The 26,844-nt window shown below is 45.1% G+C and overlaps 1 protein-coding gene and 1 long non-coding RNA gene across 4 annotated transcripts in view; one reads left to right on the top strand and one right to left on the bottom strand.

Annotated features, from left to right (window-relative positions):
• B3GNT2 (UDP-GlcNAc:betaGal beta-1,3-N-acetylglucosaminyltransferase 2) overlaps window positions 1-18,495 on the bottom strand; it is a 31,377-nt gene extending 12,882 nt beyond the window's left edge. The window contains exon 1 of one of the 3 annotated variants that reach the window (XR_014786148.1): window positions 17,459-18,256. The gene's annotated coding sequence lies outside the window, so the exon portion shown is untranslated. Of the gene's footprint in view, window positions 1-11,318; window positions 11,392-17,458 lie in introns of those variants that run through there. The other 2 variants (XM_084822877.1, XM_084822891.1) reach the window with 2 other exon arrangements.
• A 105-nt stretch (window positions 18,496-18,600) lies between these two features.
• Window positions 18,601-26,844, top strand: part of LOC146358909 (uncharacterized) — a 57,376-nt gene continuing 49,132 nt past the window's right edge. Inside the window, exon 1 of the long non-coding RNA XR_014786163.1 lies at window positions 18,601-18,791. This is a non-coding gene — a long non-coding RNA (uncharacterized LOC146358909). The remainder of the gene's footprint in view (window positions 18,792-26,844) is intronic.

The following is a 26,844-nucleotide window of genomic DNA, read 5'->3' as shown; positions in this document are numbered from 1 at the left end:
TTCCCAGTGTTCTAAAAAGGCACACTGTCTTCCCAATTTTCTTAGGGGGGCAAGGGAAGAAAAAGGAGGAAAAAGCCTATGAATGGCTCATCCACAAATATTTAGAGAAATAACATAAGACCACTAAAGCATTTATCACTATATCTATGAAACTGATACTTGGCGCTCCACACCTTCGTTAAGCGAGGCGAGAATTATTACAAGGATTTGACATGTTTCTCCACATCACAGTTAAGCTGTAGAAAGTCAGGCAGCTTCAACACCCTCTACAATCTGTACCAAGATTCACCTTTCATTCTCTGGTTACTTAGATTCTCAGTGTTGAAGGACCCAGAATAACTAGAAGTAGAAGTAGTAACTACTTCCTCAGTTCTCTGTGTATGCCAGAACTCAAGAGGGCCTCCTGAGCTCTGCAAGAGGCCCTTCTCCCTACATTCTCTCCAATTCACTGAAAACCTGGAGGAAGGAGGGGGAGGGCAAATCTTTATGCTGGGCATCCATGTCGTGGCAGGACCAGAAGTGAATGTACACTGGCAACCCTGATTTCCGGAGTCCTGCAAATTTTGCTTACAGGATGTTTTCCACCACCCACTAAAAGTTGTTTGGGAGTATGTGTGGTGATTCTACATGTACAATATGTAAGTAGTAAAAGCTTGTATATATGTATGGTGGCTGGTATGTATCTGGAATGACTGACAGGTGAGTGTGAGGTGGGGTTTGGCAGAGTGTGGGCAGAATGACAGTTTGGCAGGTGGAAGAAAGGGGGAGTGGCTGAGTGAGAATGGAATGCAGTGTGATTGGAGAAGAGCTTGGGCAGAAAAAGGCGGGGCGATTGCTTCTAGGGAGTCAGATCAGTCTGGGAGGAAGGTAGATTCGGTACAGCTAGAGAAGTCTGAGATGTGATTGGGAGATAACAGTGAGAACATCCAGTGCGACAGTCTGTGGGGTAGAGAGAGTGCGTCAGATAGTGCGAGAGAAGGTGTGAAGGGTTTTGAATATACAGCTACAAGCAAGAATTATACTGTTGCCTTATTTTAATCATCATCCCTGATATCCTTTCCTCATCCCAACCCAGTTCCTGTTTCCAATCCTGTTGTACCAAATAAACCTTCTTCGTTTTTGGTTTTAAAAGACAGTTTCCTTTTCTAGTGATTAGGGGGGGTTTCGTGGAATAACCCCCACGTGCTGGCTGCTTGGCCTGTGCTCCCAAAAAGGAAGAAAGCGGCTCTGAAAGGGTTATTGGTGGCAGCGACTGACAGAGTGGTGAAGCATCACAATACACCAACAGAGGGCTGTGGGTGAGATCCTAAAGGTGGAAGTGTGAGGGGAGACACTGGCCAAAGCACCTGACCTGGTGACTAGGAAAGGCAGACCCGATGGCAAGGAGTTCTGTAGTCATCCAGGGGTGTGTGGAAAACAAGGATTTTGAGGCGAACTTCACCAGTGCAGGAGCATAGACACTGGTTAGAAGAAGGGAGGGAGACACCCCCCCCCAGGTAAAGGGAACCCCACTATTCCCTCCCCCTTCCTCAGACATGCAGCGCAGCCCTCCACAACCTGTGCTTTCCAGATGCATTGTCTGGGGCTGGTGGAAGTTATAGCATAATGCATCTGGAGGGCACCAGGTTGGGGATGGTTGATCTAACTTCTGTACTGCATGCTAATGAAAAAACTATTGGTGTATATTACACCTGTGAGATTTTTATTCTTTAATAGGAAGCCGAGATATCAAACACATTGATACACGAATTGCCCAATCAAAGTAGTTATAAGTTAGGAAGTTCCAGTTTTGCATATGCCCAATAAGTTTAATTTTGCTTTTCCGCCTGTATGACAATAAAAACTTTTGACTACTTGATTATATTTCCCTCCACAGAGGAATTGCCTGGTAAATGATCTATTTATAAGGGACAGAATTAAGAATTGTGCATACAAGTATTAATTCTTAATTTTCAAGTATCCAGTTCTGCAATTTCAGGCATACGTCCTATGGAGTAAGTCCTACTTACTCAGTTGGACTTGCTGCTGAGCAAGCATTCTTAGGATTGCTATTGCTTTACAAGGTGTCTTTCAGTCTGATCCTAAGCAGATTTATTTAGAATCTGGAACCCATAGGTTTAATGGTAATTTATTTTCATAAGAATGAACATCCAAGAAATCATTTTCAAGATAGGCCAAAACCTGTGTCAGCTTATATTCCTACAGCTATTAGAGCAAACTTGCCAAGTTCTCAAGTACACATTGATTAGAGTTACTTTTGAGAAGCACTCTATATACTTAGAACTATAAACTCCTTATATGCTGTAGGCAGCATCACAGAAATCTTGTAGAATGGCTGAAATAAAATATGAAGTAAACTTAAAGATCACTCCCCTTCAGTTTTAAAAGGAAATAGCCAAGAATGTGTGATGAAAGTTTTTATCTAGATTGTATGATAGTCAAGATCATGAAGTGGTAAAAGAACAGTCACTGGCTTGATTCAAGATAAGAGACCCTCAAGGGAGTAAAATTTGAATTACTCTGCTTTTTAACTAACAACTTCCAGAACTCTAGCAGTTAAACTTCTCCGAAAAAGAACCAGTGGGGGGAAAAAGAGTTCAGCTACAAATTAACAGAAGCTGGTAGAAGACCACAGGGGTCAAATGGTTCACTAGTTGTTTGGTTGCCTCTCCTGAATTTTTTTTTCCTCCCCCACCCCACCCACAAGTACAGACCTTTAACACAAATATTGCTGTTTGCAATGCATCACCACTGAACAAGATAAGCACTTCTATTGTGAAGAGGAACACACCATGAAGCACTTACAGTTGTTTTGAACATGTTCATGCAACAATATCAGCAATACAAAAATAAGAGGGATATATGAAGGGCCAAGCCAGTGTCACACTTTTTCATGCACCATTATTCAGAGTATTAACAACATTTGAACAGAGTCAATCATGTGTCAAAAAGTTCTGTAATGAACCAGTCAATATTTTCTAAGTGCTGTAGGGACTATGATGACAAGCTTTCCACAGTGGTGCATGCAAAGTTAAGTCAGGCTCTCACCAAGTACGAAGTCAGTCACAAGCCAGCTGCAAGGACTAACCTACACAGTCCTTCTGCTTACCCTCTGTTCACATCTCTTATTCTGCTTGGACCACACATAACATGCCCTCTTAAGGCTGCCAAACTGGGAGTGGGCAAGCAGGGTTATGTCCTTTCCTTTCTTTTAGCCACCGTATGGGATGGCCAAACCTCCCAGAAAGGAAGTGGCACAAACCAAGGGAAGTTGCATTTTGCTCTGCACTCATCTGGGATGTGGCTTCAGGACACCATTCAAGGGGTGCACCCTGAGATGTTGCAGAAGATGCTGAAGCACGACTCTTGGATTTCATCGTAGCCTCTTTCCTCGGCCAGCTACTTCCTTTGTTTTCTTAAAAGAAGTTAGGACACACCTTATCAAGGTGAGATTAATTCCTGGTGGGCTGCAAACTGAAGAGGGCTACATTCTGCTAGCAGATCATACACTGTTAAGGCCTGGAATAAAGCCTTGACTAAGATCTTTTCCATGAATAAATTCTGACTAAAGAAATGTTTGATCATGCCAAGTGATTTTTCTACTCATGTCTAACTAGGCTTTATGCTAACCTACTGCTGATGAAATCATTTCATCAAGTTTATTCCTGCTTTTTAAAAAAATTAACCAATCCACCAACCACATTGGGACTTATTTGGTTAAGCACTAATTGCCTCTCAAGGGGTTTCTATTACATTTCTTTTTCATAGCTGAATATACAATAATGCAAACATTTCATTATTCAGCCATCTTGCTGCATTCAAATGACTTGTTATATTTATTTATTTATTTATTTATTATTAAATTTATTAATCGCCCATCTGACTGGTCACCCAGCCACTCTGGGCGATGTACAACATACCATAAAACAATTTAAAACAATAAAATTCTACCATACAATTTTTTTTAAAATACCCTAACCCACCCCAAATGCCTGCCTGAACAACCACGTTTTTAATGCACGACGGAAGCTCATTAAAGAAGGGGCATGACGGAGTTCCCTAGGGAGGGAGTTCCACAGAGTGGGGGCCACCACAGAAAAGGCCCTCTCCCTCGTCCCCACCAGTCTAGCTGTCCTGGCTGATGGGACAGAGAGAAGGCCATCCGAGGCTGATCTTGTTAAGCGGCCTGTCTGGTGTTGCTGGAGGCGCTCCTTAAGATAGGCTGGGCCAGAACCATATAGGGTTTTAAAGGTCAAAACCAACACCTTGAATTTGGCCCGGAAAACAACTGGTAACCAGTGCAACTCCTTCAGCACTGGAGTGATGTGATCTCGCCGGCGGCTGCCTTTAATCAGGCGAGCCGCCGCGTTCTGTACCAGCTGCAGCTTCCGAACCGTCTTCAAGGGTAACCCCACGTAGAGCGCATTACAGTAGTCTAAACGAGAGGAGACCAGGGCATGTTCTACCGATGGGAGCAGATGGTCGGGAAGGAAGGGGCGCAGCCACCGTATCAGATGGAGTTGATACAGCGCTGTCCGGCTCACAGCTGACACCTGAGCCTCCATGGACAGCTGGGAGTCCAAAATGACCCCCAGGCTGCGGACCTGGTCTTTCAAGGGTAGCCGTACCCCATTCAACACCAGGTCAACATCCCCCAGCCTTCTCTTGTCTCCCACCAAAAGTACCTCAGTCTTGTCAGGGTTCAGCTTCAGCTTATTCCTCCCCATCCAGCCACTCACCGTCTCCAGACATTTGGACAGGGATTCTACGGCCAACCTTGGTGAAGATTTGAATGAGAGGTAGAGCTGCGTGTCATCCGCATATTGATGACACTGCACCCCAAACCTCCTGCTGATAGCCCCCAGCGGCTTCACATAGATGTTAAATAGCATCGGGGAGAGGATGGAACCCTGTGGCACCACAAAAGTAAGTGGCCACGGGTCCGAAACCTCCTCTCCCAGTGCTACCCTCTGGTACCTGCCGGAGAGGAAGGACCAGAACCACCACAATACAGTGTCTCCAATGCCCAACCCCTCCAGGCGGTCCAGGAGGATACCGTGGTCAACGGTATCAAAAGCCGCTGAGAGGTCGAGGAGAACAAGGAAGGAGCATTCACCCCTATCCAGAGCCCTCCTCATATCATCCACCAAGGCGACCAAGGCCGTTTCTGTCCCATGCCCAGGCCTGAAGCCCGATGGGTTCAAATGGGTCTAGATAATCAGTTTCTTCCAAGTGTGCCTTCAACTGCACCGTCACCACCCGCTCAATCACCTTGCCCAAAAATGGCAGATTTGAGACTGGGCGAAAGTTGTTCAGAACTTGAGGATCCAAGGAGGGCTTCTTTAAGAGCGGTCTTATCACTGCCTCCTTGAGGGCTGATGGCATCACTCCCTCCTCAAGGGAGGAGTTCACCACCGCCTTGATCCCCTCACCCAGTCTCTCTCTGCAGCTCATAATGACCCAAGATGGGCAAGGATCAAGTAAGCAGGTGGTCGGCCTTACAGATGAAAGCACCTTGTCCACTTCACCAGGAGGAAGAAGCTGGAACCGATCCCACAAAACTGGTTTGCCACAGGCCGCCTCTTGCTCACTAACTGTATCCACAGCGTGCAGAGTAACACACCTAATCTGATCAATTTTATCTGCAAAGTGCCTTGCCAAAGCCTCACAGGAGGCCTTAGAATGCTCCAGTGGTTCCGGAGCCACAGGACCGACCAGGCTCCGGACCACTTGGAGCAGCCTCCTGGGAAAGCACTTGTTAGATAATAATCTGCTGCTGCCACTGATACTACTACTACTACTACAGCATATCTTTAGCATCAATGTGCTGGCCACTGTACCCAACTAGCAAGTAGTAATATGGCTCCATTTGAAGGCCAAGTTCTCATTTAAGTGGTAAATTTGTATCAGAGCACTGCCGCTTCAGACTACAAGCGAGGCTCACATGACTGAATGTACCTTCTTACAAAAAAAATCTCTCCACAGAGAAACTAGCATATCAGGGAGAATGGTGCTAGCTTAGCCTTCTCTCTGACATCTAGTTTTCTACATTCAGGGTGTTTTTTCTGTTTGGAGGAGCATGCAGTTTTATGATTCCTCACCTACAGTTTGAAGTGGCACAGCCCAGATACAGATTTACTACTTCAGTGTAAGGCCCCAGAGCACTACAAAGCACATTTTTAGAAGATATACTGATGTTGGAACCATTTATTAATTACATTGTTAATCCTGCTATAATGGAAAGTTCTTAACATTCCTTCTTCTTCAATATGTTTTCCTTGTAGGCAAACAGACGTCTTACTCTGCAAACACCAATTGACATCTGACAGAATATAAAATTCATACATCATTTTGGTTATAACAGGAGGGAACATGTTTGACCAGTTTGAGATACGAAACATACTGTACTTTTGATTTCTTCCCCCATAAAATATTAAATTTAGCACTCAAAGCAAACATGTAGACAAACAGACAAAATAATGGCTCTGGCTTTGACATTTCAATGAAACGGAAGGTTATAAACTGCTTTCCAAGATCTTAGTAAGGATATTTTTCAGTAAACACATTTTGTGTTTACTGTTTAGATAAACATCTGCCATCAGAATCTGCATGAAGATAGCTCAGTGGATGTGATCCTAGACTTGCATAAAGAGCCACTGCATCAACCCTTCCCTATCCATATTTTATGTAAAAAGGAAACAGAAGATTACAGAGGTAAGATTAAAATCAGAGTGAAATCCGATTGTGTCCATCTCCTGACAGAACAAATCCTGCTCCCCCCTGAAGCTCCTGTTCCACCACATCTGTTTTGGAGGGTTGGGGGGACCTTTTGGAGCAGGTGTGGGGGACTTGTGGGGGGAGGAGAGGAAGGAAAAGGCCTACTCGCACAACATTGGATGTAGCCCTCAGACCTGCAACAAGCTTTTTTAAAAAATTGAAACCATATTTGTATTTAAATCATTTAAAGTCCAAATCAAAATATAGTGAATTAGATGGCCCTTAAAAATAACCTACTTTAAAATTATATCTGAATACAAGTATATTAAAAAAATCTAAACTCAAAATCACTTAAAACTGAATCCATGACCCCTAGTCTGTTTGATACAAAGACTTTCTATTTAAAAACAAACCAGGGGCAAAAATGCATGACTTTTGGAGGTCAAGCACTATAAATATGACAATAGATCAGAGGTGGGAATCATAGAATCATAGAATAGTAGGGTTGGAAGGGGCCTACAAGGCCATCGAGGAATGTTGACTGAAGAATGAGTCATGGTGGATCAGGAACTGTTACCTGTGTTTCCGATCTTAAGTGTGGCTGTCACGTTATGCTACCTTTTCTCCTATAATTCCAGTCTTGCATGCATGCAATACAGGGCAAGATGAGAAGGGATGGAAACTTGCTTCTGGGCATATGCATAATCTGCAATGGTTGTTGATGAGGATTCAATTGGCTTTCTTGCCTTGTAGTTGGGTTTGGATGATGTCAGCCACAAGAATGGCTTGCTAGCAGCCTTCCACCAGCAGCTCCTCTGCCTTAAGAACATGAGAAGAGCCCTGCTGGATCAGACCAAGGGTCCATCTACTCCAGCATTCTGTTCACACAGTGGCCAACCCGCTGTCGGCCAGGAACCCACACGCAGAGCATGAGCACAACAGCACCCTCCTGCCCATGTTCCCCAGCACCTGGTGTACATAGGCTCACTGCCTCTGGTACTGGAGGTAGCACACAGCCATCAAACCTAGTAGCCTTTGATAACCTTTTCCTCCAGGAATTTGTTCAACCCCCTTTTAAAGCCATCCAAATTGGTGGCCATCCTGTGGTAGTGAATTCCATAGATTAACTACTCAACTGTGTGAAGAAGTCCTTCCTTTTATCTGTCCTGGATCTCCCACCAATCAGCTTCACAGGATGACCCCAGGTTCTAGCATTTTGAGAGAGGGACAAAAATGTCTTCCTATCCACATTCTCCACACCATGCTTAATTTTGTACACCTCTATCATGTCTCCCCTCACCCTCCTTTTTTCCCCAAGCTAAACAATCCCAGCTGTTTCCAAGCTAAACAATCCCATCTTCCCTCACAGGAGAGATGCTCCAGCCCCTTGATCATTTTAGTTGCCCCTTTCTGCACTTTTTCCAGCTCTACAATACCTTTTCTTAGGTGACCAGAACTATACACAGTATTCCAAATGTGGTCACACCATAGAGTTGTATAAGGGCAGTATGATATTGGCAGTTTTAGTGTCAATTCCTTTTCTAATTATGCCTAACATGGTGTTTGCCTTTATTACAGTGGCCGCACACTGGGTTGACATGTTCACTGAGCTGTCCACCACAACCCCAAGATCTCTTTCCTAGTCGTCAACGCTAGCTCAGATCCCATTTGGCTATACTTGAAGTTGGGGTTTTTGCCACAACGTGCATCACTTCCTACTTGCTTGCATTGAACTGCATTTGCCATTTAGATGCCCATTCTCCCGGTTTGGAGAGACCCTTTTGGAGCTCTTCACAATCCCTTTTGGTTTTAACCACCCTAAATAATTGGTGTCATCGGCAAACTTGGCCACTTCACTGCTCACTCCTAATTTCAGATCATTTATGAACAGGTTGAAAAGCATCAGTCCTAACACAGATCCCTGTGGACCCCACTATTTCCTTCCCTCCACTGGGAAAATTTACCATTTATTCCTACTCTCTGCTTTCTGTTCTTTAACCAGTTACTGATCCATAAGAAGACTTGTCCTCTTATTCCATGACTGCCAAGTTTGCTCAGGAGACTTTGGTAAAGGATGTTGTCAAAAGCTTTTAGTCTGATGGTGGCTGGTGGGGCATGTACAGCTGTGGCTAAGAGCAAGTAACACAAGTCAGCCTCAGCCCCCAGCTAATACATTGGTCCTCTTCACCATTCTCTTCCTAAGATGATCATTCCAGCATGAAGGGGGAAGGGAGTTGTAGAAATTAAAAAGATTTGGATTGAGAGTGTCACTATGTCCTTCATGTTTAGGATCCATTAGATGTACAGTCTACAGATTTGCCATGGGTACCCAAGGCTAAACTGTATGAGGCTGAGTCAATTGGTTTTTCACCCTAGGAGTCAATCTGACAGTTACTGGCAATCGGAAGGTAATGATTTCACTAGTCACAAGCAGGGAGTCAGGTAAGTTGCTGTTCTTTGGAAGATCCACCAGCATGGTTTGGGGCTGTTTGGGAAAAAAAAAGCTATTACATATACAATCTCAACCTCTGCTTGAGGTGGTAGGATGAGTAATTTTTTTAGGAAGCCCCTTTTTAATTCCAGATATTTCATCTTCTGTCCATTCTTCCCTTCTTGGTAGCAGGAGAACAAGTTATAAATAGGCATCTCCTAAGGATTTGGAGACCTTTCTAATTCTTAACAGAGTTCTCCCAGTATAGAAAATATGTTGAAATAGGAGCCATTCAGACAGACAGAGCAAATCCTCTGGAAATCCAACAGATACACAAAGATCATGTGTTTGGGAGTGGGGGAATGATCTGGCAAAGAAGAAAGATAGCTATCTTCTCATGCATCACCAGCTCACTGCGTTCCTATCCTTTCTCTTCTCGACACACAACATGGAAGCTAAGCAACCTGGCAAAGCAGGAACAGGGGAATCTCACCTTGGATTGTCAGCTTTCTCCATCCCTTTCTCAGCCCCAAGATGGGGGAAGAGAGAGAATGGGAAATAGAGAGTGTTGCTTTGGCCACACCCATTTTAGTTTTGGCCATGCTCACCAGCTGAAAGGTTATGCCTGACCAGATGTGGCCCTTGGGCTGAAAAGGGTTCCCCACCCCTGTTGTATCCTTATCTGGGCAGTTCTGGATGCTTCAATCTCTCCTTGGGCTTTCAGGTTCCTCAATAATGTGTCTAATCATTGGAGAAAATCAAGGGCCTTTTCATCAGGATTTTAAGTTTTGAACTTAAAATAGAGTTCCTCTCCATTGTAAGCAGGGCTACATTTGTCTTCAAGGGTCTTCTTTAAGCAATCCTTTCTTGTGGCATTAGGGCAGTGATCTCTTAATGCACTGGTTACATCAGCAGCTGGAGGCTTCAAACTGTCCAAAATCTTCTCTCTTTTTGCATCAGAACATGACCACTCAGGTAGGATCTGTGTTATGTGATCCAATTCAGACTTTAAAAAGTATTTACCATCTGGGAGAGGAATAGCTGCACTAATTGAATATAGGGTCAGGTCTCACAGTGTGCCTTCACAGCCTCTTTAAGAATGGTTCCTGGTGAGGCAAAGCTACGGGAAAGATCTATCACATCCAGAACATCTCAAATATTCTTGCCTTCCTGTGATAAGAGAGGTAGTTGCTAGAAATCCTCTGAGGAGGCAACTGGATTACTTGCTCTGCAGAGTATTAGTTGGTGCTCTAGTGCAAGTCAGGGTCCACTCAGTGACTTTAGTGGGGTTTTGGGAGGTAACTGACAATGCACCATCCACACTACATTCAACTAAAGCAGCAATCATAGATTTTAGAATTTGTTTAAAAATTTTTTTTTTTTTTACTTTAACGGTCCTCAGTATCTACAGGCTATTCAGGATGGATTTCAAAAGCACTCCTGATCTGTTTGGATGCTATCTACTGTAACAGCCTGAGTGGGATCAGTTCCCCCAACCGCACCAATCAAGCAACACAGCAGTTGCCATATCAGGAGAAGTAAACTCAAAGGGAGAAGTGAAGGGAAAATATTAACAATTTTAAATATTAAGGGAGATAAACTGAGGGTAATGCAAGGGCCACTATGCACACCTCACCCAAACATCTAAGGCAAACGTCACAGTGCCTCCAAATGCAACACATTTTCCTTCCCATCATCCCTTGTTGTGCAGGGGATAAATGAGAGGGAAGAATGCCTGGGCCCCAAAGCAGGGCCTTCAGCCCACGAACCCACATTCCTTGAAAGGATTTAGGGAAAACAACCAGTGGAAAACTTAACAGAACAGAAAAACGAAAGCAAGGATTTCGTTTACAGGGAAGCGGGGGGAAGAGGGAAGGAAGCAGGAGGAACACGGATAAGGCATGCAGTTTAAAGTACATCTCCAAACAACAAAACAGGAGTGGATGGAGTCCAAAAATGGAATTACACAAAGGTGAGCATTCAGTCTCTCAAACCTGTCTCTGGCTATACAGTCCTGGGACACATGTGAAGGCCTCAGGCTCTGCCACACAACCTGGCAGTGCGCTGCTGCTGAATAAATGCTGCTGTGTAAGGGCAGAAGGTGGCTGCTCCATGGTTTTCTCTGGATGGTTTCTTTTTGTGCCCTCCCTCCCAGTAATCCCCCCAGTACCTCTTTTCTAGCGCTAGTTCTCATGTCCCCACAGACGTCTCTCCCAATCTCCTCAGACCAAAAACCTTCAGCCCCCTATGGCAGCTCCTAAGAGCCAAAAAGAGTTGTGCTCCAGGCATTCCACTGGGAGCTACACGGCACACAGTTAAACAGGCATAGAATTAGGTATTAAATTTGGTGTCTTGAGAATGCCTGAAATCTTTGTTAGACCTACTGAATTCAGGGGAGCTCATATCTGACCTGCCATTTTGTGACTGGCCTCAGCTCCAGCCCTTGTGTTGCCATTTCGTGATGGACTCTGGCTAGTGGCTCTGGAGCTCTGGCGAAAAGACAGACAGATCACATGAGTCTGAAGTCCACCCACCCTGCGATACATCATGTATTATTATGTATTTACTACTGTGTAGGTTATGTCTACCTAGACAGTCACCAAAAAAACCCCTGCCGTTTGCTTTCTATGTTATGGAGAAAAAAACCTGCCAACTATCTACCAGCCCTTCCTTCTGGAAAGTGCTCAGGAGGACACAAGCCATTTCATAACTGCTACCCTACGCAGATATAAAAGTCTATAGCTCAAAAGGTATGTGGGCTGCTCAGCGGTAGTATAAAGCTCTATTTAATTTTAAACACATGAGTTTTAATTGTTATAGCAACGAAGTTAGGTGTTAAATGTTAAGTGTTCAGGAAATTGATATTCAGCCCTTTTTCTTAGCAATTTAAATCATTTATTTAAATTCACCTTGATTTAAACCAACCTACCCACACAAAAGTTCTAAGTGTCATGACTCATCAGGAATATAATCTACCAAGAAAGATTCTCACATTTTATGATAAATGATTTGATCATGTGATGCCAGTGCTTCATCAGCTGCACCAACTTCCTGTCCATTTCAAAGCGCAATTCCAAGTGTTGATATTGATCTTTAAAGCCCTAAACAGCTTGGGACCAGAGTATTTAAAGGTACATTTCCTCCTGTATGTACCTGCTTAGGTCATCTTCAGAGTCCCTCCTCCATATGCCCCCACTGAAACTAGTTCAGCAGGTTGTGGCACCCCCCTTAGACGTTTGCCTGGGGCCTACATTGTTATCTTTTTGGTGCCAGTCAATGACGCTTCTTTTCTCCCAAGCATTTTAGAGACCTAGTTCTAGATTTTTATGGCTATTCTATCTATTGCTGTGCTGTTTGTTGTTTTGTATTGCATTTCATTCTTTTAAATATTTGTATTGTATTTTATATTTTTAACTGTTTGTATGACATTTTAGTCATTCAACTGTTTATAATCTACCCAGAGAACATTGGCTATTGGGTGGATTAAACATAGCTTAATAAATAATAATGAATAAATAATTTATTCGTGTGCATGTGTGTGTGTATTCAACTAGTGAACTCACAGTGAGAATTCAAAAGATTCACCCTTCTGATTAAATATAAAAATAGGCTTGTTTCAGAAATAGAGTTTTAAAAGCGGAGTGTATCTAATGCTGTAAATTTCAACATTTAGCACTTCAGCCTTTAGTCAGTAGCAACTCTCACCATTCAACAGGATTTACATCTATGTATGAATACTCTTTTTATGTTTCAGCAGTGGTGATCTACCTTTAATTCCCAGTATGAACAAAAAGCCTTAAAGCATTTTTCTTGCAAATCAGTATGCAAATATACAGAGTCACCGTGGGCTCCTTGTGAGAAAGAGTGGAATATAAATAAATTTAACAAATATTGCAAGGGACCTACCCATATGTTGAGTATCAGGCATGCTATTTGAAAGAAGCTAGGAACTACACCTTCACTTTCATTTTACAGAACCTGTATAAGGGATGACCACAATTACCAAGCTTAAGTACGTCACAGAAGAACCATCCTGTAGCCAAGAGCCCCCACACTCTTTCATCATATCTCTTGCTAATCTGTCTCATCCCTAAATACCCTCCAGTACCACTTCCTTTACAATATTCTCCACTTCTGTTCCTCGAGACCATAATGTGTCAGGTGATCCCACCATGCCTGCAGTGTGGTACCTAATTCTCTGCTTGCTCTATAAGGTTCCTAACACGTGCCAAGCAGCTGAAGGAGGAAAGGGGGCAGGCCCATAATCTCTGTAGTGCACTGACACACCAAGAAGCCTTGGAACTTGTCTTTCTATTCAGTCCCTTGAACTGGCAGAGGCCAAACTTTTACCGCCTTTCACTCTACTATAGAGATGTATGCTACTCAAGTCAAAGGCTTAAGAACAAAAATGAGAAATCACTATGAAAATTGAACACACCATTGACGTTACATACCAGACATGGGAGTATTCCCAAACCTAAAATTATTTTATTGCCATGTAGATCACAAGTTAAAGCAGGGGGTCCGCAACCTGGTGCTGGACAGGACTCCCACAAGTGCAACTGCCAGACTCATCCCCATTGTTCCTCCCTCTCACCCACACTGCAGCTTCTGCCTCCAGCAGTGCTCAAATATCTAGGAAGCAGGAATTCAGCAAATCAGAAGACTTATTACATGATCTGTGGACCTCCTGCTTCCTACTGCTGAGGTGAGCACAGCAGGAGGCGGAAGCAGCAGTGTTAAGGGAGGCGGAAGCAGCAGTGTTAAGGGAGGCGGAAGCAGCAGTGGTAAGGGAGGCGGAAGCAGCAGTGGTAAGGGAGGCGGAAGCAGCAGTGGTAAGGGAGGCGGAAGCAGCAGTGGTAAGGGAGGCTGCGGGGGGCAAAAGAAGTGGGAACAGGGAGAAAGAAAAAGGGGAAAGGCGCAGCGGCAGGGGAGGGAAACCCTGAGTAGAAAGGAGAAGGAGGAAGAAAGGGGGGCAAGAAAATTGGGGATCAAGGAAGGGCGGGGACAATAAAATGTGCCTGTGGCCCTGAAAAAAATTGTCACATGCCTGTGGGCCCAAAATGGTTGCCTATCCCTGGGTTAGAAATATTACTGTAATAATTGCTCCGAAAGGCATTGGAATGTAAGCTGTGGAAGTGTGAGGGACAGAGAATGGAGGGAAAAGAGAGTAGGATGCAAATTTAAACAGTACTGGAGCTGGAGCAGAAAGACAGTAGGAGAAGCAGATAAGGCCAAGGAAAGAAGAGTGCCTCAGGAGGAAGATAAGGGAAAGCAGCAGAGTGGTATAGACACAGGGAAAGAAACAGAAAGAGCAATTCTCAGCCAGTGGGAAATGTCAAAATCCAGCACCAGAGCCCAGCCACAGGAGATCAAGAAATTATGAAAGTAACTGTCACTGTCCTCATAACTGGACTGTAATTAGTTAGCATTAGAGTTACTTGTATTTGGTCTAAATATTTATATCAGTTGTTTAATTAATACTGCTACCTGTTGTCTATCTTAAAACTAATTAAATATTTCTCCCTCGATATATTTAGCTGGATGTGCCTGATCTCGTGTGATCTCAGAAGCTAAGCAGGGTCAGCCCTGGTTAGTACTTGGATGGGAGACCGCCTGGCAATCAGGCTTGCGGCATTGAGCAGGGAGTTGGACTCTGTGTAGGCCACTTCCAATCCTATGATTTTATGATTTATATTTGACTCCTGAGTGATTGGCAATCTGCCCCTTCTCACCGTTTCCCTACCCATGAAATGGTGGTATCTGGTGAAAGGTTCTTGGTAGGCCATGTTTACTGAGACAGATTCCATGTTACCCATCCAAATCCTGGAGTTAATAATTAAACTACACCACTCTGGACTATTATCTGGATGTCAGTCTAAGGGAGTTTTAAGCGACTTTCCCCATACATTTTTGTAGAATGACTAATGAATTCTGGGTTACAGACTGGCTATATTTAAAACAGGAAATGTAAGGCTGCTTCACACATGATAATCTTGATATCTGAAATTAGTCTTAAAGGATAACAGTGTGTCATGTATTACAGAATTAGACACGATTCTGTGGAGGTACACATTCTAGCTAAACTATATCTTCAGAGCAGTGTTTCATCCCTTGTGTGAAAGGGACAAAGTAAAACAAATTTAAAATATCTAAACTGGGGGGAAATATTTATTAACCTGATAAAAAATATAACATTCTCTACAATTAATTAGCTTCATTAAATACAAGAGAAGATACCCTATATACACACACACACACACACACACACACACACTAAGAGGGGGGAGAATGGGGAAAAACAGAAGACATTAAAATCCTCTCAGTTTGCTACTCCACACTCTAGGAAGCTGAGGCCTGGGTCCACTCACCATGCTGCTCAGTGCTCTCTCTGACCTATGCTCAGTTTGATGGGACAAGTAAAAGAAAAATAGCTCTGTTGATCTGGTCTGTACAAGCATGAGAAGAAATGTTAAAAACAACAACCAACAACTTCTATTGGCTTATGCACATCCTCTATGGATGCCCATTTGTATACAAATCGCTGGGTCCTTTTTGGTTTGGGAGAACCAGATCAGGCCACATTTGGGAGTTAGGCAGAGTGGTCCTACTAGACCAGGGGAGGGCAACTTGTGGTCCTCCAGATGTTTTGACTTACAACTCCCATCATCCATTGGCTATGCTGACTAAGGCTGATGGGAGTTGTAGCAGCCAAAACTTTGGGGGGGGGCCCTACAAGTTCCCCACCCGTTTCAGGTGTTCTGTTTGCCCTCCCGCTGCAGTAACGCTTGCCTCAGATGATGTAAGGAGCCCTTCCTTGGCACATGGGCACACAGGAAACAAGCAGCCCCATAGAGAGATGCATGCAAGCAGTACCTGCCAGAATGCAATGGAGATTCAGACTTTATCACCTATGAAAATGACTCACTTTGTACATAGGGAGATGGGGTCACAAGAGACAGAGTGAGGGCTGTAGCTGGGGGCTCTGGCAGGCAGGAGGGAGGTCAACACCCTCCTTACCCTAAAGGAGAAGGCTTGGCTGGATTCTGTCTGGATGCTCACTGCCTGTAAGCATTGTCTTGAGAGCTTGCAAGAAGTCAGTATGTAAACGTTAAACAACAAAAACACTGAATATATTCAGTTATACCCCCTAATGTGTCAGTGCTTCAATTTCTGCCTACAAATAATCCAAAACATTAACATTTCCTTTCCTAAATGTAGAGCATATGTGTCAAATTGCCATTAAACGGACCATTGCAGCTTCCAGTTTAAAGAGCTCCATGCTGCAACACCGAGGGCCTACAGCTTCTAATAGCCAACTGACAGTAGAGAGTAGACATCACCACTGTCTGTCCTCTTCAGAACAAATCTGTGTTGCAACGTTTCATTTTCACCAGAAGATTGCAAAGCTCAGAGAACTCCCAGAGAGCCAGAGGAAGCATGTGCTACATTCCTTTTGAAACTGCAACTAGTGGGCCACTTGCTTTAGCATAGGAGTACAGGACACAGAACAAACCTTAAGGCTTTTTCACATGTGCACACACTGCCTGAACAGTTATGTGTCCTTTTGGTACTTGGGTAAAAACACAAGTCTGTCTCAACTTTGTTTTAACATCCAGATTTTACCAAACCCATGCATCAGATCCTCTCTCTCTACATGTCTGTGTGGACTAAAGCCCTCTACGTTTTCGTTTGTGCCCATATAAGCTCTACATTCTTGGATACAATCTGATCAAACTAACGAACTGCACAGCAACCCGCCAGCGGACTGCCGTTGGGAGAAAAGAAAGGGAAGAGCTGGGAAGGGAAGAGAACGCCCCACAAACGCCCCAGGCTCCTGTCACATACGACCCTAAAAGTGGATCTTTTGCACACAGCCACTCGGGGCACCGCAGGGAGGAAATGGCCTGATTTGTCTTTTTAGACTTCAACGCCACTCGCATGAGCCACATCCGAGGCTAGAATTTTCCACGTCCAATCCGGTCTGCCGTAGGGCTCAGGGAGTGGCGGGGAAATGTACCAAACCTCAGGAACAAGCTTGCCACTGAGCGTGTGCGCGCAAGACCAGACGGACAGCCCAAAGCCGGGAAGCCCCCGCCTTGCGTGCACCCCTCTCCCACCTCCCTAAAATCCGCAACCTCCCCTCCCCTCCCCCCCCCTCACGAGCCCGGAGCCCCGCCGGTGGCGGGGCTTCTAAGCTACAAGAGCAGCACTGCGGCTGCAGTCCGGCTCCTCTCCTCCCGCCTCCCTGCCAGACAAACACACAGAAGCCCAGATAGCCCAAACCGCGGAGCCCGACGTCTGCTTTACCTTGGCAGGCAATGGCCGGGGCCCGCTGCTGCTGCTGTCGTCGTCTGCGGATCCGTCACCATGGCTTTCGGGTGACGATGGCCTCGCCGGCGGCTCCAGGACCCGCCGGGTCTGCCCCCATCGCGCGGAGTTTCAGCAGCGCGGAGCAGGTCCCCCGAGGTGCGTCTCTCCCCGCGTCGCTCGCCCGGAACGAGGCCAGCGGGGAAGAAGCGGCCGCGGCGCAACGCTCCAGGCCTGGCAGCGGCGTGCGCGGCCGGCCGAGGGGCTTCCTCCCTCGCACTCGCTCACGCTCACGCAGCTGGCGCGGACCGGAGGCGGGGAAGGGCGAATTTAAGTCCGGGGAGGAAGAGAAAGACGCCGCCGCCGCCGCCCTCCTTGTCTCCGTGACTCACCCCAACGCGGCAACCACCTTGCTCTTCCCCAAAGGCAACCCCACGCGGGCTTCTTGCGATCAGCTGCGGACGGAGGAGCTAATGCCGCGGCGGCGGCGACGGCGCCAGCGCCAGCTCCCCGCCCCCCCGGGTGCCGGGAGACATGCTTGCGGGCTACCGGCCGAGAAGGTGGCGGGGCTCGAAGCCGAAACTTTGGGGAGGGGGCGGCGTCGCACGCGTCCCAGCTGCGAGAGGAGAAGGCGCCGAAGCCACGACTCGTTGCGCGCAGACCGTGCCTCTCGAGTCCGCACCTTCGCGGCTCCCCCACCCGCCGATTACCCCCGTCCGTCGCAGCTCGCCTTCCCCCTGCCGTTCAAGCCGAGGAGGCTCGAGATCTAGCAAAACCAGTCCCCCGCCGCAAGCCGACGGATGGAAAACAGGGAGCGAGCGCAGGCACCAAGCCCCACCTCCTGGGCGGTCTCTCGGGAGCAGGCACCGGGCGCGGAGGCAGGAAAGAGCCGGCGAGGGCCCCTGCCCCAAGTTAATGGCTAATGAAGGCGAAGGGGAAATAGCAGCTCCCCCGCCCCATCACGCGGGTATAAAGCACGACCGCGGCAAGAGCCAGTTCTGGCGCTCGCCTTCGCTGGTAAACAAAAGGGTGGCGAGCCCGTCTCGTGGAGAAGCTCCCGCTTTCTCGACGAGAGACACGCCCCGGGCTGCCACATCTTGATAAGCATCAGAGCATTTCGCTCGCAACTGAGCAGGTTCCGGGGCGGAGGGCGTCACTGGAGGCAGCGCGGATGGGCATTTTACACTACCGTAACAAAGTGACTCGCCGGCAGAACATGGACGGAGCCGAAATGGCTTGCTGCGTCGCCCGCTGTAGACCTGCCACCTGGGGCTGACCATATTTGCTGCTGACGGGGCTTTTCTGTCACGAGAGCGAATTAGGCTGCAATCGAGTAAGTCCCACTGAACGCAATAGGGCTGACTTCTGAGTAGACATGCAGAGGATCGCACCGGTAGTGCCTCGGCCTTTTCATCTGCATTTGGCGTAATTACACACACAAGCAATTAGTGCGTCAAAACAGCATTTTCTCCAGGGCTTTGCAGGAGCGCATTCTCATTAGATGGCTAACATTCATTCTCACAAGAAATCGAACCCGTCCTTATTTTCTCAAGCCCTCCAATTTTAGTTTCTAGAAGGCACCTGCTAGATCTGAGAGCCACCATGTTAGGATGTCTTGCTTCAAACCAAATTATTCAGATTTCAGTATGGGAGCAAGGGGTAAGATTCATCAGAGTCCAAAGGCTAATCTAGCTCTCACATATGTTTGAGGCAAAATTGCTACAAAGCTGGGTAATGCGACAACACTTGTGGTTATTTTATTTGTTTATTTACCGTACTTTTAAACTCCCCAATAACCAAAGTTCTCTAGGCAGTGTATACTATATTAAAAATGAAGTATAAACATCATAAAATAAAACAGCCAAGAATAAAAAAACCAAGACAAAACCAGCAGCAAAAATTGAAACCATCTCAGCACACAAAACCAAACTAGCACCAGAATAAAACACCGAAAGCACAAAAACAGTTCTTAAAATGTTTGGAAGGATTTTTTTTTAAGTCTTCACCTGGTGCCCAAAAGATCATAACATACGTGCCGGGTGAGACTCCCTGGGGAGAGTGTTCCACAGACTGGGTTCCACCACTAAAAAGGCCCTCTGTCTTGTAACCACCCACTTTGCTTCATTTGGTGGGTGCACCCGGAGGAGGGCCCCAAGATTATTATTTTAATGTCTGGGTAGGTATTCATAAACAAAATAAACTTTTGCTTAAGGCTGAGTTGGTTGTCTGTCCCTACAACCCTGATCAATTTGCTTTATAACTGATGCAACAAATCAAACCAAGGTGCATTGTGTTTAGGAACAAGGGTTGTCACCAATACATTTTTAATGCAAACTTAGGTAAAGTATCTTTTGAGGAATACTGATGTCATGAGGTGGAAGATTCTCAAACAGTCCATCCCCCACCCCACCCCACACACATATAATGAAGGTAAAACATGATGGAGAGGTTGTGAAAGCTAAGGGAAAATATTTTGAAGAATCGTTTTGAGGAGAAATATTTCTGAAGCTCTCAAGAGAGTACTATATCATGCCATTTAGGTAGTTAAAAAAAAAACACCTGGGGAGAAAGCCTTGGTCCTGCCCTTGAGCCATGAAGTCACAAAGGGCAGGAGCCATGAAGTCATCAAATTCAGGTGTAGTATGAGAGTACTGACCCCTTCATGGATCACTGCCTTGTTGTGGCGAAGGGGCTTGCATAACTCAGTGAAGCCATAAGCTATGCCGTGCAGGGCCACCCAAGACAGACAGGTCATGGCAGAGAGTTCTGACAAAATGTGGTCCACTGGAGAAGGAAATGGCAACCCACTCCAGTATTCTTGCCAAGAAAACCCCATGGAACGTATCACAAGGATAAAAGAGATGACGCTGGAAGATGAGCCCTTCAGGTCGGAAGGTGTCCAATATACTACTGGGGAAGAGCAGAGGGTATTTCCAAGTAGCGCCAGAAAGAGTGAAGCGGCTGGGCCAAAGCCGAAAGGAAAATCCGATGCTGTAAAGAACAATATTGCTTAGGAACCTGGAATGTCAGATCAATGAATCAAGGTAAGCTGGAGGTGGTCAAACATGAGATGGCAAGATTGAACATCAACATCTTGGGAATCAGCGAACTAAAATGGACAGGCATGGGCGAATTTAATTCAGGTGACCATCATATCTACTATTGTGGGCAAGAATCCCTTAGAAGAAATGGAGTAGCACTCATAGTCAACAAAAGGGTGGGAAAAGCAGTACTGGGGTACAATCTTAAAAATGATAGAATGATCTCAGTACGAATCCAAGGCAAACCATTCAACATCACAGTAATTCAAGTCTATGCCCCAACCACTGATGCCGAAGAAGCTGAGGTTGATCGGTTCTATGAAGACCTACAACACCTTCTAGAACTAACACCAAAAAAAGATGTCCATTATAGGGGATTGGAATGCTAAAGTAGGAAGTCAAGAAATCACCAGGATAACAGGCAGGCATGGCCTTGGTGTACAAAATGAAGCAGGACAAAAGCTAATAGAGTTTTGCCAAGAGAACACGCTGATCATAGCAAACACTCTTTTCCAACAGCACAAGAGACGACTCTACACATGGACATCACCAGATGGTCAATATCGAAATCAGATTGATTATGTCCTTTGCAGTCAAAGATGGAGAAGCTCTATACAGTCAGTCAAAACAAGACCTGGAGCTGACTGTGGCTCAGATCATGAGCTTCTTGTTGCAAAATTTTGGCTTAAATTGAAGAATGTAGGGAAAACCACTAAACCATTCAGGTATGGCCTAAATCATATCCCTTCTGAATATACAGTGGAGGTGAGGAATAGATTTCAGGGATTAGACCTGATAGACAGAGTGCCTGAGGAACTATGGACGGAGGTCCGTAACATTGTTCAGGAGGCAGCAACTCAATCCGTCCCAAAGACAAAGAAATGCAAGAAAGCAAAGTGGCTGTCTGATGAGGCTTTACAAGCCGCTGAGGAAAGAAGGGAAGCGAAAAGCAAGGGAGAAAGGGAAAGATATATCCAACTGAATGCAGAGTTCCAGAGAATAGCAAGGAGAGACAAGAAGGCCTTCTTAAATGAACAATGCCAAGAAATTGAGGAAAACAACAGAATGGGAAAGACTAGAGATCTCTTCAAGAAAATCGGTGCTCTCAAGGGAACGTTTTGTGCAAAGACGGGCATGATAAAGGACAAAGAAGGCAGGGACCTAACAGATGCAGATGAGATTAAGAAGAGGTGGAAAGAAGACACAGAAGAACTATACAGGAAAGATCTGAATGTCCTTGATAGCCATGATAGTGTGGTCACTGAACTTGAGCCGGACATCCTCGAGAGCGAAGTCAGGTGGGCCTTAGGAAGCATTAGTAACAACAAAGCTAGCGGAGATGACAGTATTCCAGCTGAGCTATTTAAAATCCTAAAAGATGATGCTGTTAAAGTGCTGCATTCAATATGCCAACAAGTTTGGAACACTCAACATTGGCCGCAAGACTAGAAAAGGTCAGTTTACGTTCCAATTGCAAAGAAGGGCAATGCCAAAGAGTGTTCAAACTACCGCACAATTGTGCTCATTTCACATGCCAGCAAGGTGATGCTCAAAATCCTACAAGCTAGGCTTCAGCAGTATGCGAACCGAGAACTACCGGAAGTACAAGCTGGGTTTCGAAGAGGCAGAGGAACTAGAGATCAAATCGCCAACATTCGCTGCATCATGGAGAAAGCAAGAGAATTCCAGAAAAACGTCTATTTCTGCTTCATTGACTACGCTAAAGCCTTTGATTGTGTGGATCACAACAAACTGTGGCAAATTCTTAAAGTGATGGGAGTACCAGACCACCTTACCTGTCTCCTGAGAAACCTGTATGAGGGTCAAGAAGCAACAGTAAGAACCAGACATGGAACAACCAAGTGGTTCAAAACTGGGAAAGGAGTACGACAAGGCTGCATATTGTCACCCTGCTTATTTAACTTATATGCAGAGTACATCATGAGAAATGCAGGGTTGGATGAATCACAGGTCGGAATTAAGATTGCTGGGAGAATTATCAACAACCTCCGATATGCAGACGATACCACCCTAATGGCAGAAAGTGAAGAGGATCTAAAGAGCCTCTTGTTGAGGGTGAAAGAGGAGAGTGCAAAAGCTGGTTTGAAACTCAACATTAAAAAAAACTAAGATCATGGCATCTGGCCCTATCACTTCCTGGCATATAGAAGGGGAAGAAATGGAAGCAGTGACAGATTTTACTTTCTTGGGCTCCAAGATCACCGCAGATGGTGACTGTAGCCATGAAATTAAAAGACGCTTGCTCCTTGGGAGGAAAGCTATGGCAAACCTAGACAGCATAGTAAAAAGCAGAGACATCACCTTGCCGACAAAGGTCCGTCTAATCAAAGCTATGGTTTTCCCAGTAGTAATGTATGGCTGTGAGAGCTGGACTATAAGGAAGGCTGAGCGCTGAAGAATTGATGCTGTCGAACTGTGGTGCTGGAGAAGACTCTTACGAGTCCCCTGTACTGCAAGGAGGTCAAATCAGTCAATCCTAAAGGAAATCAACCCTGAGTGCTCATTGGAAGGACAGATGCTGAAGCTCAAATATTTTGGCCACCTAATGCGAAGAGAAAACTCTCTGGAAAAGACTCTGATGCTGGGAAAGACTGAAGGCAAAAGGAGAAGGGGCGGCAGAGGATGAGATGGCTAGATAGCATCACCGATGCAATGAATATGAACTTGAGCACGCTCCGGGAGAGAGCGCAGGACAGGAAGGCCTGGTGTGCTATGGTCCATGGGGTCACGAAGAGTCGGACACGACTGAACAACTCAACAACAACAACAACGAGAGTGCTGAACTGGCGTCTGAGGTCAGTAACTGGATCAGGGCTAATAAACAGAACCTCAATCCGGATAAGATGGAGATACTGTTAATAGGTGGTTGTCTGATCAGGAGGTGGTGATCAACTTGTTTTGGACAGATTTGTAATCCTCCTAAGGCAAGGGTGGGGAACTGCCAGTCTGCAAGTTGGTTGACAGGTGCAGGTGGGAGAACTTTGATCCCACTCAGGCTCTTATAATAGATAGTATCCAAACTTCTGCTCTCAACAACCATAGAGTTGATTCTATATAGCCATGTATGTCTCCCCCTTCCAAAGTACTTTCACTCCATCCACTCCCTGCTCATCTCAATGCTGCAAAAGCAAGGCTGCAATTCTATGCACTCTTACTTGAAAGAAAGCTCCATTGAACACAGTGAGATTTACTGCCAAGTAAATTTGCATGGAGTTGTACTGACAACATCCCATCCAACATGAGTTGTGCAGCAGGGTGTAAACGGGTTCTTGGCTAAACTAGGAAATCAAGTGTATGCTGTATAATTAAACACCGGCACCACTCATGCACCAGAAGTGGATCCACCCCAAGTTCATTCCTCTTATTCAGTAAATCCCCATAAGTCCCTTTCCTTCTCTGTCTCTTAAAAAAAAGATGTTATTATGAACATATCAAAGTAAGTACACAGAACATCAGTGTGTTTCATATAATTGAAACTGCAGAATCAAGAGTCATAATTAATTAATTGAATCCAATAATAGATCAACAACATTTACATATCAAGCCAAGGACTAGAAAACGAACACTAGGAGAGACATAGCTGGCCTGCTATAAAAACACAGGAACCTTAAAGTTCCTGACTGTTTGCAAAAAACAGAGAATGTATTAAGAATCTCCAGATTCCTTTCCACTTTACAAATTGTATGGCTCTACAGACAGCATCAGGCCCTCCCGCCGCACAACTGTCAGCTTACTGAATTTAATTCCTGTGCTGCCCTCCCTCGACACTGAACTACCATCACTGGTTCCACTTGCATGATTTCCACTGTATCCATCCATCTGCACTGAGAATGTATGTTGGTGATGCATATTGGGGCAAAAAATCCCAACTTCAAGTATAAGCTGATGGGATCAGAACTAGTGGTGACTGACCAAGAAAGAGATCTTGGCGTTGTGGTGGGCAGCTTGAGGAAAATGGCAACCCACTGTGTGGCTGCTGTGAAAAAGGCAAACTCCATGTTAGGCATAATTAGCAAAGAAGCTGAAAATAAAACTGACAATATCATACTGCCTTATACAAATTAGGCATGATTAGAAAAGGAATTGAGAATAAAACTGCCATCGTACTGCCCCTATACAACTCTATGGTGCGACAACGCTCGGAAAGCTGTGCATAGTTCTAGTCACTGCACCTAAGAAAGGATATTGTAGGATTGTAAAAAAAGTGCAGAAAAGGGCAACTAAAATTATCAAAGAGCTGGAGTAACTCCCCTGTGAGGAAAGGTTACAAGTCCCGGGATTGTTTAGCTTAAAGAAAAAATGAGTGAGGGGAGATGTGATAGAAGTGTACAGAATTATGGATGGTTTGGAGAAAATGGATAGGGAGACATTTTTATCATAATGCTAGAACATGGGGATCATTCTATGGACCTGATTGGTGGGAGATTCAGGACAGATAAAAGGGAAGACCTCTTCACACAGCGCATAGTGATTTGGAGGGGTTTCAATGGGGATTGGACAAATTCATGGAGGAGAAGGCTGTCAATGGCTACTAGTCCCAATGGCTATATGCTATGTCCAGTATCAGAGGCAGTGTGCCTATGTACATCAGTTGCTGGGGAACTTGGGCGGGAGGATGCTGTTGCATGCGTGTCCTTTGTAGGTTTTCCGTGGGCAGCTGGTTGGCCACTGTGTGAACAGAATGTTGGGCTAGATGGACCCTCCAGCATGGCTCTTCTTATGACTTGTGGGAGGGCAAACCCTGTGCTCCAAGTGTAAAAAAATGGAAAAACCCGCTTTGAGCTGGTTGATGTATGCTCTCTCATTATCAGTGCATAGCACATCAAGCCATGCCCCATTGTCACATGAGGGAAGGGGATGGGGTTGAGCCTTGATGCTGGGCAACAACCTTTTAATTATATGGAGCATATGCTCAAGCATAGGAAAGGGCGGACACACAACTTCCAAAGAAGAACATTCAGGATCAAACCAGTTTAGAACTGCTCTGTTCTATAGTGCTTGGCCAAGGAAAGTAAAATTCTGTGAAAGATTTTAAGATGTAGAATGTGTAGTCACTATACCCTTTGGGGGGTTCTCACAATGACACATGCTTGTGGTGAATACCCTCTTACATCCTTTCCCTGAGCTATGTTTATTGAGCTATGTCCCCCAGAGTTCAATGACATGTAATTCCTAGTAAGGCTACAATTCAGCACTAAGTCCCATTGAGTTCACTGGGACTTGTTTACATGTATTGGATATATATACACCACCTTGGGTTCCATGGAAAAATGGTAGGATATAAATTAAAACAGCAACAACAAGATGTGCAGAATTCATTAGGATTTACTCCTAAACAAGCAGGAGTTAGGATTGCAGCTCTGATGCAAAACAAACATAGCTGATTTTAACTGGCAGACAGAGGATGTTCATGCTTAGCAGTCTGGGATGTTAATTTGCATTGCAGAGTTTGCAGGCCCATTGTCAAGAAGTTAATTCTGGCACTCTTTGCAGTGGAACCTGTTCCTTAGAGAGGGCAACACTTTGTCAGCAGCAAAGGAGCGTATATATCCTGAGTGTACCTTAATTTAGAATGCTTTGTGTACTTAAAAAAAAAAAACAACCTCTAATTTTTAAGGAGTCTGTTCTGCATACAGGCACATAGACTTTTGCACAACAGGTCCATTGTTGGTAGAATGTGTGCTCCAAATCTGGAGTGGTCCCGTGAATGCAGAGTCCTTGACCCCACAAAGAAACAACAGATTACTGGTACTCGTATTGCCTGTGGTATGTACATAATGACACTGTCATTTGTTTAGTGTATGGAAGACAGTAATAAAACATTTTAATTGCTTTCGTTAAAATATCACCTTCAGTCATCAACTGTATTCAAATTAGCAACTTTGCTTTACAGACCCAGTAAACTGCAAAGCCCAGTATGCTAATAACCGGGTGAATGTAGAAGAGCTACATTCCCAGGGTATCAATACCATGCAATTTAATGTCACAGTATATAGTAATCACCCTGCTAAAACCTTTGGCTCAGAGCAAAGGTGCTGAAAGTATTGTTGCCAAAAGTGTGGGCTTTTAAAATTGTTAAAAAAATAATTTAAAAAATCTGTCTTTGGCTATAAACCAAGCACTTCCATTTCCTCAAATGAAATGACACTATGTAGTCAATAAATGAAACGTACGTGCTTGTTCTCTTGCTGGGACATTCACAGTATTTAGGGCGCAATCCTATGCATGTTTAGACAGAAAAAAGTCCTACAACCGGTCGGCTGGGGCATGCTGGGAGTTGTAGGTCTTTCTTCTGTCTAAGCATGCATAGGATTGTGGCCTTAA

The sequence above is a fragment of the Heloderma suspectum genome, chromosome 1 (assembly GCF_057233095.1).
Source record: "Heloderma suspectum isolate Gila_16-S chromosome 1, 16-S_ref, whole genome shotgun sequence".
NCBI classification, from domain to species: Eukaryota; Metazoa; Chordata; class Lepidosauria; order Squamata; family Helodermatidae; genus Heloderma; species Heloderma suspectum.
This window is presented reverse-complemented; position numbering and strand designations above follow the sequence as displayed.